General features: G+C 38.6%; 1 protein-coding gene across 4 annotated transcripts in view; it reads left to right on the top strand.

The window, feature by feature from the left end:
* The window catches only part of CCDC171 (coiled-coil domain containing 171), a 367143-nt gene that overhangs the window by 312035 nt on the left and 42150 nt on the right, over positions 1 to 12958 (top strand). The gene's annotated exons all lie outside the window — the stretch shown is intronic.

Genomic DNA, 12958 nt, shown 5'->3' with positions numbered 1-12958 from the left:
TAAGGAGAGGTGGAAGTAACGGGCATCTCCAGAAAAGTCACTCAAAAAACATTAACATCCATTCTCTCCTAAAAGTCACCTCCTACAAATAAATCCCACCTAATCATGTCAGTTCTTATCCTGGACTGCTTGTGCAGCATTTCAGTATAGAAGTGTTTCTGTTTCTTGAAGCTCCTAACTTCCACAAAAATACAGGATCCCCGTTATCCTCCTACTTCTTTGATAGATTCTTTTCCAAATCTTTTCTAACTTCCCTTCCTCCTTCCTCTTAAGTAATGAACACTTTTTAAGGTTGTACCTTCTTGTTTATTCTCTTTCCCTAATTCTCTATCCTTTGGTGAATTCAACTACAGAGTACCTGAAATGTAATGGCTGCCAAGTAAATGGGAGACCTCTTCATTTCTCTTTTTTCTTGTATCTTTAATTTGCTAGTAATATCTGTCTTTTTTTTCTTGAAACATGATATTATTATTTTAGCTTATTTCCCAGATTCTCAGTGTTTTCAGACCTGGCAATATGCAATATTTCCTACATTTTATACAGTTTTTATTGTGAATTTTGTGATCAGTTTTGGTGTATGTATGTTTATGTGAGTGTGTGCATGCACATATATGAGTGAATGAGAGAATCTCTGAAGTATGTATAAAATATCTAAGTAAGCAGCTAGTAGGTTCTTAGCACCTTTTGAAGAGATCCTCAGTTATACTCCCAAAGTCCCAGAGGCAATTGTTCCTGGATAAACAGTTGTGTTTAATACTATTTGAGAAATCTCTTTGACTGATGCCAGATAATCATGTAAGAAGTTATAATAATCTGCGCAATGGGATGGATGGATGTGATTTCCTGCAATGGGAAAAGTCTATAATAATCACTTTATTTCTATTTGTTCACCCCAAGGTGGGGGGCCAAGAGCTAAAATGTGTGTGTATGTGCTCATGCATGCACACACACACATGTTGACCTTTGGTAACTGTTCACTACTATGTCAACATCACCTCCAACTGCTAGATAAGGAGGAAATTTGAAGCAGGGAAACTGGAAACTGCTCAGAAACCACCTTCACATCCGGAACCACTGAAGAAGTACAGATAGCCCTTTCCAATATGCTGCAGAGTAGACACCAGTGGCATCTGTCATCTTCTGTATCAGAATAGACTGCAATATAGTTTCACATCAAGCAAAACTGTTCAGTATTGCTTTGGAATAGTAGAGCTCAGGTGGGCAACAAGACAAGAAAGAAGGCAAAGCCGGGGAAGCCATGGGCCCAGGACCAAATGTGTGATATGACAGATAATTTGGAGCCCTAAGGCCTATCATGGTTAATGAGAAAGTATAGACCTCCAGGGATCAGAAAGCACACCACAGTGGGTAGACATAGCCTCATGCCTATCTAACAAGACAGGACATAAAAATGATAACTTCATGCCAGTAATAGTACCACTATGACTAGGTATGTAATTAAGTATAATAAGCATAATCTTTCTGGAAAGCATTTGACTATCATATAACTTTCTCTCTCTCTCTCTCTCTCTCTCTAATATAATCCTTAAATAGGTTCATTACCTTTGTCCAACTTGTAGGAATCTTTCCTAAGGGAATAACTAGATAGATAAAGTTTTTTCTGTGTGATATGTGTCACAGGATTATTTGTAAATAAATTATCAAATAAATTTTATACTTATATGATGGACTATTATGTAACATTGAGAATCATGGTTTTATAGAATATTTAATGGCATTATAAAGTTCTCATAATGTGATGTTTGATGAGAAAGCTAGGATACAAAATCTGCTCTTTATAAACTTGCCACTCACAGATTTTCATAGATATGAAGTAAACCACACAACAGAGCAAAAAGGGGTCAATTTTTCTCAATAGCAATAAATGTTGTGCTATGTTTAAGGCCACTGTGAACTTTAAAAAAATTTATTTCAAAATATTACAGGGGCACAAATGTTTTTGGTTACATGGAGCTTTTGTAATGCTTGAGTCAGGGCTATAAGTGTGCCCATCACCCAGATGATGTTCACTATACCCGTTAAGTAGGTTTTTGCCCATCCCCTCCTCCCCTCAGCCCCCTGCTTGATTTCCACTGAGTTTTACTTCCCTCTGTGCACATGTGTGGTCATTAATTGCTCATTAAATTAGTTCCAATTTAATAGTGAGTACATGTGGTGTTTGTTTTTCCATTCTTGAGATACTTCACTTAGGATAATGGTCTCTAGTTCCACCCAAATGGTTGCAAACAGCATTAATTCATCCTTTTTTGTGGCTAAGTAGTATTCCGTGGTATAAATATACCTCATTTTGTTAATTCACTCAAGAACTGATGGGCACTTGGGTTGATTCCACATCTTTGCAATTGTGAATTGTGCTGCAATAAACATTGGTTGCCGGTGTCTTTTTGATAAAATGACTTATTTTCCTTTGGGTAAATACCCAGTAGTGGGATTGCTGGATGGAATGGTAGGTCTACTTTTAGTTCTTTGAGGAATCTACATACTGTTTTCCATAGAGGTTATACTAATTTGCAGTCCCACCAACAGTGTATAAGCATTCCTTTCTCTCTGCATTCACACCAGCATCTATTGTTTTTGGGCTTTTTAATAAAAGCCATTCTAACTGGGGTAAGGTGATATCTCATTGTGGTTTTAATTGATGATTAGTGATGTTGAACATTTTTTCATATGTTTATTGGCTGTTTATCTATTTTCTTGTGAAAAGCTTTTGTTCATGTCTTTTGCCCACTTTTTAATGGGATTATTTTGTTTTTGTTTTTGTTTTTCTTGATGATTTGCTTGAGTTCTTTACAGATCTGGTTATTAGCCCTTTATTAGATGTATAGTTTGCAAGTATTTTCTCCCATTCTATCAGTTGTCTATTTGCTTTGTTAATTATTTCCTTAGCTGTGCAGAAGGTTTTTGATTTAATCAAGTCCTATGTATTTATTTTTGTTGTTGCTATAATTGCCATTGGGGCCTCGGTCATAAATTCTTTGCCTAGGCTGATATCTAGAAGGGTTTTTCCTACATTTTCTTCTAGAATTCTTATGATTTCATGCCTTATATTTAAGTCTATTATTCACCTTGAATTAATTTTTTTGTGAGTGGCAAGAGATATGGATCCTGTTTCATTCTTCTGCATGTGGCTATCCAATTTTCCCAGCACCACTCATTGAATAAGGTTTCTTTTCCCCAGTGTATGTTGTTGCATGCTTTGTCAAAGATCAGCTGGCTCTATGTGGATGGTTTTATATCTGGGTTCTCCATTTTGTTCCATTTGTCTATGTCTCTATTTTTGTGCCAATACCATGCTGTTTTGGTTACTATAGCCTTGTGGTATAGTTTGAAGTCTGGTAAAATGATGCCTCCAGATTTGTTCTTTTTGCTTAAGATTTCTTTGTCTGTTTGGGCTCTTTTCTGGTTCCAAACAAAGCATAGAATTATTTTTTTTAGATCTATGAAATATGATGTTGGGGATTGCATTGAATCTATATACCACTTTGGGTAGTATGGACATTTTAACAATGTTAATTCTACTGACCCATGAACATGATATGTTTTTCCATTTATTTGTGGAATCTGTTGTTTCTTTCCTCAGTGTTTCATGGTTCTCTTTGTAGAGATCTTTCATCTCTTTGGTTAAGTATATTCCTAAGTATTTTATTCCCTTTGTAGCTATTGTGAATGGTATTGAGTCTTTAATTTGACTCTCAGCTTGACTGTTATTGGTGTATAGAAATGCTACTGATTTGTACACATTAATTTTGTAATCTGAGACTTTGCTGAATTTATTTATCAGTTCCATCAGTGTCTTGGTGGAGTATTTGGGGTTTTCTCAATGTAAGATCATATCATCAGCAAAAAGTGATAGTTTGACCTTCTCTTTCCAGATATGGATACCATTTATTTCCTTCTCTTGTCTGATTGCTCTGGCTAGGACTTCAAGCACTATGTTGAGTAGAAGCGGTGACAGTGGGCATCCCTGTCTTATTTCAGTTCTTAGTAGGAATGTTTTCAACTCTTCTCCATTCAGTAGGATGTTGGTTGTGGGTTTGTCATAAATGGCTTTTGTAATTTTGAGATATGTTACTTCTATGCCTATTTTGTTGAGGGTTTTTTATCATGAAAGGGTGCTGAATTTTTTAAAATGCTTTTTCTGCATCTATTAAGATGCTCATATGGTCTTTGTTTTTGCTTTTGTTTATGTGATGAATCACATTTAATGATTTACATATGTTGAACCATCCTTGCATCCCTGGGATGAAGCCCACATGGTCATGGTTGATTTTTCTTTCTATATGCTGTTGAATTCGGTTTGCTAGTATTTTATTGAGGAGTTTTACATCTATATTCTGTAGTTTTATTTTTTTATTGTATCCTTTCATGGCTTTGGTATCAAGTTGATACTGGCTTTGTAGAATGAGTTAGGGAGGATTCCCAACTTCTCAATGTTACGGAATAATTTCTGCAGTATGGATACCAGATCTTCTTTGTAGGTCGGGTAAAATTTAGTCATGAATCCATCTGGTCTGGGACTTTTTGTTTTGTTGAAAGATTTTTTATTACCACTTTAATCTTGCTGCTTGTTATTGGTCCATTTAGGAGTTCTATTCCTTCTCGACTGAGTCTCAGGAGGTTGTGTGTTTCCAGGAGTTTGTCCATTTCCTCTACATTTTTGAGTACGTGTGCATAGAAATCTCTATGCATGTAATTTGAATTTGTCAAGACAGGACCTGCTCTGCAGGAAATACTCAGAATTGCATTATATATGGATAAGCACACTGGACACCCATCAGTGTCTATTTACAGATGATATTTACAGATTATTTACAGATTATTACATAATATTTACAGATGATATTTTGTCTTCAAGTGGTATGAGTTGTAATATCTCCTTTTTCATTTCTGATTGAGCTTATTTGGATTCTTTCTCTTCTGTTGCTGGTTAATCTAGCAAGAGGTTTATCAATTTTATTTATCTTTTCAAAGAACAAACTTTTTGTTTCATTGACCCTTTGTGCTTTTGTTTGTTTGTTTGTTTTCCATTTCATTTAGTTCTGGTATAACCTTAGTTATTTCTTTTCTTCTGCTGGCTTTGGGTTTGTTTTGTTTTTCCTTTTCTAGTTCATAGAGATGTGTCATTAGATTGGTAATTTGTGATCTTTCTGTCTTTTTGATGTAGGCATAAGGCTATGAATTTTTCCCTTAGGACTGCTTTTGCTGAATCTCATAGATTTTGATAGCCTGCATCCCCTTCGTCATTGAGTGCAAGAAATATTTTGATTTCCATCTTAATTTCATTATTTACCCAATAATTGTTCAGCAGCAGGTTGGTTAATTTCCATGACTTTGTGTTGAATTGAGTGTTACTCTTGCAGTTGATTTCTAATTTTATTCCACTGTAGTCTGAGAAGATACATGGTATGATTTCTATTTTTTTGAATTTGTTTAGACATGTTTTGTGGCCTAAGATATGATCAATCTTGGAGAATGTTCCATGTGCTGATGAGAAGAATGTACATTTAGTAGTTTTGGAGTAAAATGTTCTGTAAATGGCTGTTAGCCCCATTTGCTCTAGAGTCCCATTTAAGTCCAGCGTTTCTTTATTTATTTTCTACTTCAGTGATCTGTCCAGTTCTGTTAGTAGGGTGTTGAAATCCCCAGCAATTGTGATGCTTCTGTTTATCTTACTTGCTTTGTGAATCTGGGTGCTCCTGTGTTAGGTGCATAAATATTTAGGATTGTTATGTCTTCTTGTTGAACTGTTCCCTTTACCATTATATAATGACCATCTTTTTATTTATTTGCCATTGTTGATTTGAAGTCAATTTTATCTGATATGAGAATGGCTACACCTGCTTTCTTTTGGTTTCCATTTACATGGAATATTTTTTTCCATCCCTTTACCTTGAATCTGTATGAGTCCTTGTGGGTTAGATGTGTTTCCTGGAGACAGAGCAGATACTTGGGTTGTACTTTTTTATCCATTCATCCAGTCTATGTCTCTTGAATGGAACATCCAAATTGTTCCCATTGCTTGATATTATTGGTTTGTGGAATGCTGTTCTGTTCATCCTGTTGAGTTGTACCTTATTGCTTTGTTTTGTCTCTTGTGCTATTTTTTCATATGAGCTCTGAGCTTTAGATTTTGGGTGGTTTTACACTGGTGGGTATCTATTGTCCTTGTCCATGTATGATGCAATTCTGAATATGTCCTGCAGGACAGGTCTTATCTTGGCAAATTCCCTCAGTATCTGCTTGTCTGGAAAAGTCTTTATTTCTCCTTCATATATGAAACTTAGTTTTGCAGGATACAAAATTCTAGGCTGATTGTTGTTTAAGAAGACTGTAGATGGGGTCCCAATCCCTACTGGTTTATAAGGTCTCCATTTAGAATACTGCAGTTAGCCTGATGGGTTTCCTTTGTGAGTTACCTGATGTTTGCATCTCATGGCTCCCAAGAGTTCCTCCTTCATGTTGACTTTGGCCAGTCTTGTGTCTTGGTGATTGCCTCTTTGCAATGAATCTCCCAGGTGTTTGTTGAATTTCTTGTACCTGGATGTCTAAATCTCTAGCAAGACCAGGGAAATTTTCCTCAATTATTCCTCCAAATAAGTTTTCCAGCCCTTGTGAGTTTTGTTCTTCACCCTCAAGGATGCGTATGATTCTTATATTTGGTTGTTTTTCATAATCCCATATTTCTTGTAGGCTTTATTCATTCTCCTTTACATAATTCCCTACTCTTGTAGACTTTGTTCATTCCTCTTAATTCTTTCTTTAGCGTCTCAGCAGGGTCCACTCAAAGGTCCACTCCCAGGCTTCTGGGACAAGCCACCAGGGAGGGGCTGAAGTGGCCCCACCCAGCCAGAAATTCTGCTTGTTGGGGAGGGGCTATCTGAGATTCACAGATTCTAGATTCTGGCTGTCAGGAGTGGTGTTCACTCTTCTCCCCCATCCTCTGCCCTGTGTTTTTTTTTTTCCATCTGCCAGCAGGCAGGAGCTCATACTAGCTGAGCTCCCCAGCAATGGCTCTGCAAGCTGGAGCTTCCATGTCTAAGATCCTGCCTTGGGCTGAGAGCATGGCCTTCCTGTGGGGGGATGGGTGCTTCATGAATGGGCTGCAGCTGGGACCCACACTGCATTCTCTTTTTTAGTTCTGCCCATGAGGGCTCCCTAGCCTCACAAGATTAGCTCACAAATCTCCCCTGCATACCCCTAAGCAACACAATTGAGTCCTGTCCTGTGGGCCTGTCCCCAGGTCCCTGAACTTCAATTTCTGACTGTGCCAGGGAAAAGTGTGCTGGTCCCGAGTTGCCCCTGGGGTGCTCAGGCAGGTTTGATATCCCTCTGCTTTGGGGTTGTGCCCTGCTCTAATGGAGCAGCTGGGGAAGGCTGGTGAACAGGGAGCTCACAGTCTGAGCACCCCTTAGTCTGCTGCACGTCTTTAAGAGGAAAGGTTTGAGCTCCATTCTCTGTGGAAGCTTTGGTGTGGTGGATGCACCAACAGAGGGGAAGCAGCCACTCCTGAGAGCCCTGGCTCAATCATCTCTAACAGTTGTGGGAGGGGAAGGGAAGAAAAGAGTCTGAATGAAGGACAGCTAGGACTCTGGTCATCTCTGTTCCTCCCTCTGGAAGGCAGCCTGCTGGGAATGTCCAGGCTCTGAGGTCATGCAGATCCCCTGGGACCCACCGTCTCCTGTGGCTCCTGCAGTCTGGGCTGGAGTTGGAAAATGTTTGTGTGGGAATGAGCGAGATGAAAACTGAGGGGTTGAAGCCACGTTTGGGAGGACAAAGGCACATGGTGGGTGGAGAAGCAATGTGGCACCTGCCATCTCGGCTTGGGTCTGTGGTGATGGGAAGCACCCCAAGGGGGCTGTCAGCCTGGTGCTTTGTCCTCAAGAAGCTCCCAGTTCACTGGTGGTAGCAGCTTTTAGGTTCATGATGGTAGAAAGGCTCTCCAGCAGCTTGGGAGCCTGCTGACAGCCAGATATGTGAGGGAGGGAGAAACAAACTGCTCCATCTACCCTTTCCACTGGACTCCAGACCTCTCAGGGGTTGATCTCTGCTCATATCTTGCTCCTTCTTGTTCTGCTCTACACCTTCTTCCTGTGGAATTTCTAGTAGGTTCTAGCACTTTTCCCTCAGAATTACACCCAATCTATGTTTGTTTTGTTTGTTTGTTTGTTTTTCATTTAAAATTTTTCCTTCTTTCTGAGATGAACTGGCAGCTGATGTCTCTGGTCAGCCATCTTGTCTCTCCTTGTTGCCCACTGTGAACTTTTGAACAAGTGTTTTTACGTTTCTGAGCCAAGCCTATTTGTAAGAAGTACTGTGATATGCAAATTTTGTTTTATTTCTACATTTATATATAATGTAAATTTCTATATTGATACATATATGGGAGAAAATATAGCAAACTATTACTGAGTAGAATTATAATTTTTATTTTCTGCGTCGTATTTTTATACATTTATAATTTATAAATGAACATGTATCATTTTATGTTTAGAATAAAATAAATTGTGGCAATCTCAGAGGAACATTGCATTGTGGATACCAAGAGCAGCACAAGGAGGAAGGTTTTGTAATTTTGTGGCAAATGGAAATAGTGTTAATTAACATAATAATGCAATACAGCAAGTGCAAAGACTAATGGTGTTTTGTTTTGTTTTGTTGTCCAATTATACAAATTCCTTTTCTCCCTAAGTCTCAAGTAAGAGATGCATTTGCAGATGTGAACACAACTGACCATTTAGTCAGATTACCCTCTTTCATTCAGCTACTACCATTTGTTTAATCTGTAAACAGCAGTGATACCAACACTGTTATCAGAGACAGTCCCTTGTTTGTGCTGGTAGCCAGGCTCTGTGAAAACTGCATTATTCAGATTATCTCATAGTTTCCAAATGCAGTATTTTTCCATTTTACAGATCAGGATATTAAGACTCAGAGAGATTAAGTGACTTGCCAAATTAGGCAGTGAAGGAATTGGCAGATTCTCCTGAATCTCTAACTTCTGATAAAGTAGAAAATACTGACAGTTTAGGAAGAAACAAGTTATATTGTGCCATATAGAATAATTGACCACCCAAAGATGATAATTCAGTACTTGTTTAAATTAGAGAGAAAATGAATGCAAGTCCTCTACCCTGTGACAGACCCACCTAGAGCTTTGGAAGTACTTGGTAGCATCCATTAAGAGTGGTCAGACTAGGTGAGTTCTGTGTGAAGCTGTTGATAAGTCAGATAGACTGAGTAATCAATGGAGAATTTCAGAGCATTCTTTTTCTTTCCTTTATTGGCTAGTTGTAAACTCTGTACTTGGTTGAAACACACAACAGAACCAAGTGATGAATAAGAAGGGATAACTTAGTAAAGGAATGAAAGCAGAATTTTAAGAAACTGCTGATGTTTAGGAAATGAAAGGGGCTGATAATAGCAATTAATGATTGTAAAATCTGAGCCTCTTTGCTGGGAGTCTTAAAACCAGTTCTAAAACAGAAGAAGATTAAAATACATATTGATTTGCTGATGGGCAAAAGGTAAAGTTTAAAAGCAAAGAATTGACCAATATGTATTACGTTAATGAAACCCTTCTCAGAGATGTGAATAAACACAAGCTGATAACTAGTATCTGTGAGTTCCTGAATTGATTCTGCATTGAGTATACTTCAAAGATGTAGGACCATGTCTGTCTACAATCACCTTCAGAAAGGCTGTCTTGCTGCAGAGGGATGCCTAAGACACTTAAAGTTCTCATTGCTACTGATCCCCTTACCTACTTTACTAATGCAGCGGGTGTAATAGCAACAGGCTTTGAAGTGCAAAGCCTTCCTTCAGTTATGCACTCAATAAAAACTACCATGCTTTTGTAAAATCCAAGAACTCTAATGGGAAGGATTTTATATTAAGAGGGCAACAAAACCCTAGATTGCCCCAGATCCTTGCCCTCTCACTTGTGTGCCTGGTACCTGCTTGAGATGTGGACCATCTTATTGAACTTTAGACATTGCACTCTGTAAAAGTAACCAGGACCTTGAAGAACCTTCCTACTGACGTACACTTAGGTGAATATTTCCATTCCGTTGTTTATCTCATTTGTTTGTTCACATATTGCTGATTAACACAGATTCTGTAAGGATCCTAAGGAAATGAGAAACATAGTAATTAAGGAATACTTTGGGAGTTTAGAGTGTGGTATTTCAAATCAGTGGGGAGAGTTGTAATACATGACATTAGAATTACTGGCAGCCATTTGGAAAAAAGTAAAACTAGATTGCTTATGCTGAAATAAACTCCAGAAAATAAAAGATTTAAATACTTAAAAAGGAAAACTATGAACATACTAGAAATATACATAGGTGATTTTTTTTCATAATATTGGCATAGAGAAGGCCTTTCTAGGCAAGACTCTAAACCTAAAATCTGTAACAGAAAATGCTGATAAATTTGACTGCATACAAATTTTAAACTTTTATAGAGAAAAACATACCACAAGCAATGTCAAAAGATAAACAACAAAATAGAGACAAACGTTTGTAACACACATATTGGAAAATGAGCTGTTTTCTTTAGCATTTAAAGAACTTTTAAAAATCAGTACAAAAAATAAACATTTTAATTAAAAAATGGATCAAGACATGGGTCCTCAGTTCCCAAAAAAATAAATACAAGGAGATTCACTGCAGCCTTGTTTATAATAGCCAAATCCTGGAGCTAAACATTCTTCAATGACATGACTTGTTAACTAAATTATTTTAACAGCTATTAGAAAGAATGTGGTAGAGTTAAATATATTGATATGTAAAGATGTTCATATGTCCGAAATACAGATTGGCTATCCCTTATTGGAAATGCTTGGAACTAGAAGTATTTCAGATTTTGGATTTTTTTTTATTTTGGATATTTGCATATACAGAATAAGAAATCTTGGGGATAGGGCCTGCATTGGTGTTTCCAGCCTGCACATGTGGCATTTTATTACCCTTTATGGATGTGCTTGCTTGGGGGATTCTGGGAATGTGAGAAAAAGATATATCAAAACTAAAGGGGTCTGGGTGGGGTCTTATTTCTCTTGGGGACACTGAATAAACTGTATATGGTGCACCTGCATTTAACTCAGGGGTTCATCACATGTGGTCAGGTATGGGATTTTCCATTTGTGGCATCAATTCGGCACTCAAAAGTTTATGAGTTTTGGAGCATTCTGAATTTGGATTTTCAGATTAGGGATGCTCCACCTGTAGTAGTTTTAAGTTAGAAATACCCAGAAGGTTGCATAACAATGTTTACTGTAATCCCATTTGTTTATAGAAATATATGTTAATCTGGAAGCATATACAAGTAACTATTATTAATTGTTAGCTCTGAGAATTAGCATTGAAGTATAAAAGGATAATTCTAGTTTTATACTGTTTGAATTCTACAGTGTATCATTTTTGTAATCATTTAAAACATTACTTAATTAAATGAATATGAGGGAAAATTATAGTAAAGGCTCAAGCCAGGTAATGGAAATGGCACATGGGAACAGAAACATCAGGCACTGAGAGAGAATAATCAGCAGGGCTTAGTCCTGTTTTTGGTATACAGTGAGGGGATTGTCACTTGTGTCCTGGATCTCATGTTCTTTTACCATCTGTGTCAGTTCCCGTCACTTGAGAAGGATGCTGAGAAAGAGTTAGGAGCATAAGATGTTTATTGAGGAGGAATATCTGTGAAAGATAAAGGGGGAAGAAGGAGGATTGGGAAGGAAAAGCCTTGAGACTATGGTGCTGATCTGACACCTGCAAAAGGCAAAGAAAGTAAGACAGATAGGACAGGGAGATACTCAAACCACAAAGCAGACGAGACAAAGCCAATCTGATGTGGAACTCTAGAGCAAAGATTGCCTCTAAAAGGAGTCCTGTTTGGGGCAGAAATGGCCAGACCCTGGTGCCCCCACCATGCTCAGCAGTTGGCTGGGGACTGCCCAGAGGAGCATGGCCTCAGCTCCCACACTGTTGTGGATCCCAGAGTTGCTGCAGCCAGAGCCCGTCAGTTAACTGTACTCCTTGCAGGTGAACTGCAAGTTTTTTCTTGAAGTGTGGTCAGAGTGGTCCACCTACTTGACTGCCAGAATCCAAATCCACTTTTCTGTATATGTTCAGGGAGCAGCTCTTCCAGGCTTCCAGTGGGCCTCTCTTTCTGTGGGGAAATTTAGAAGAGGGAGGAAAGGGGGACAAACTATAGCCCCTGTTGCTGCATTCGGTCTCAGTACTATACATGGTACTCATTCTCTCTCCTCTGCTATCCATTTAAAATTCCCCATATCCTCAGCTATCACCTCTGCTGTTGTTAGGGACTTACTTGGTGGCATTACCCAAATCCTCATTCCTGAGGGATTTCTGTCCCTCATAACTGTAACCTTTTCAGGCCCTTGTTTATTCACTATCAAAACTGGACAAAGAAGTACCAGGGTATGTCCAAATGGATCACCTGAGTTTGACATGTATCCTTCCCTTGGGAATGTACCCCACTGTGTAACAGAATGTCTACTTCCCTCTGCTCATCAGCATCAATTACCCCTTCCAAGATGGAGATGACTCCTCTTGCCAGCAGGTGCCTGGACACAAGGAATTCAAAGTGCTCAGGTGGTAGTTGTCGCATGTAGTTCAATGGGATCCTTGTTGTACCCCTTGGCAAGAGTGTGCCCCCTTTGGGGACCAGTACCTCTAACACTTCAAAACCTAGAGTGGTGGGAATGGGACACACAGAGTCCCCCAGAAGGTATCAGAATGACAATAAGTGGGGCCACTCCTGCTTCAACTCTTGGTTCGAGACCCATGTATTCTTCCTTTCTGTGACACGGTGTCATATAAAGTTCTCTGATTCAGCATGTATACTGCATCCTGGAGTTTGGTACCCCATCCTTGCCAAATACTTCCTCTCAGTTGAGTCTTCAGCAGGTCATTCT

This window comes from Lemur catta, chromosome 10, assembly GCF_020740605.2.
Source record: "Lemur catta isolate mLemCat1 chromosome 10, mLemCat1.pri, whole genome shotgun sequence".
Lineage (NCBI taxonomy): Eukaryota > Metazoa > Chordata > Mammalia > Primates > Lemuridae > Lemur > Lemur catta.
The sequence above is the reverse complement of the archived record's forward strand: the minus strand, read 5'-3'. Positions and strand labels throughout refer to the sequence as shown.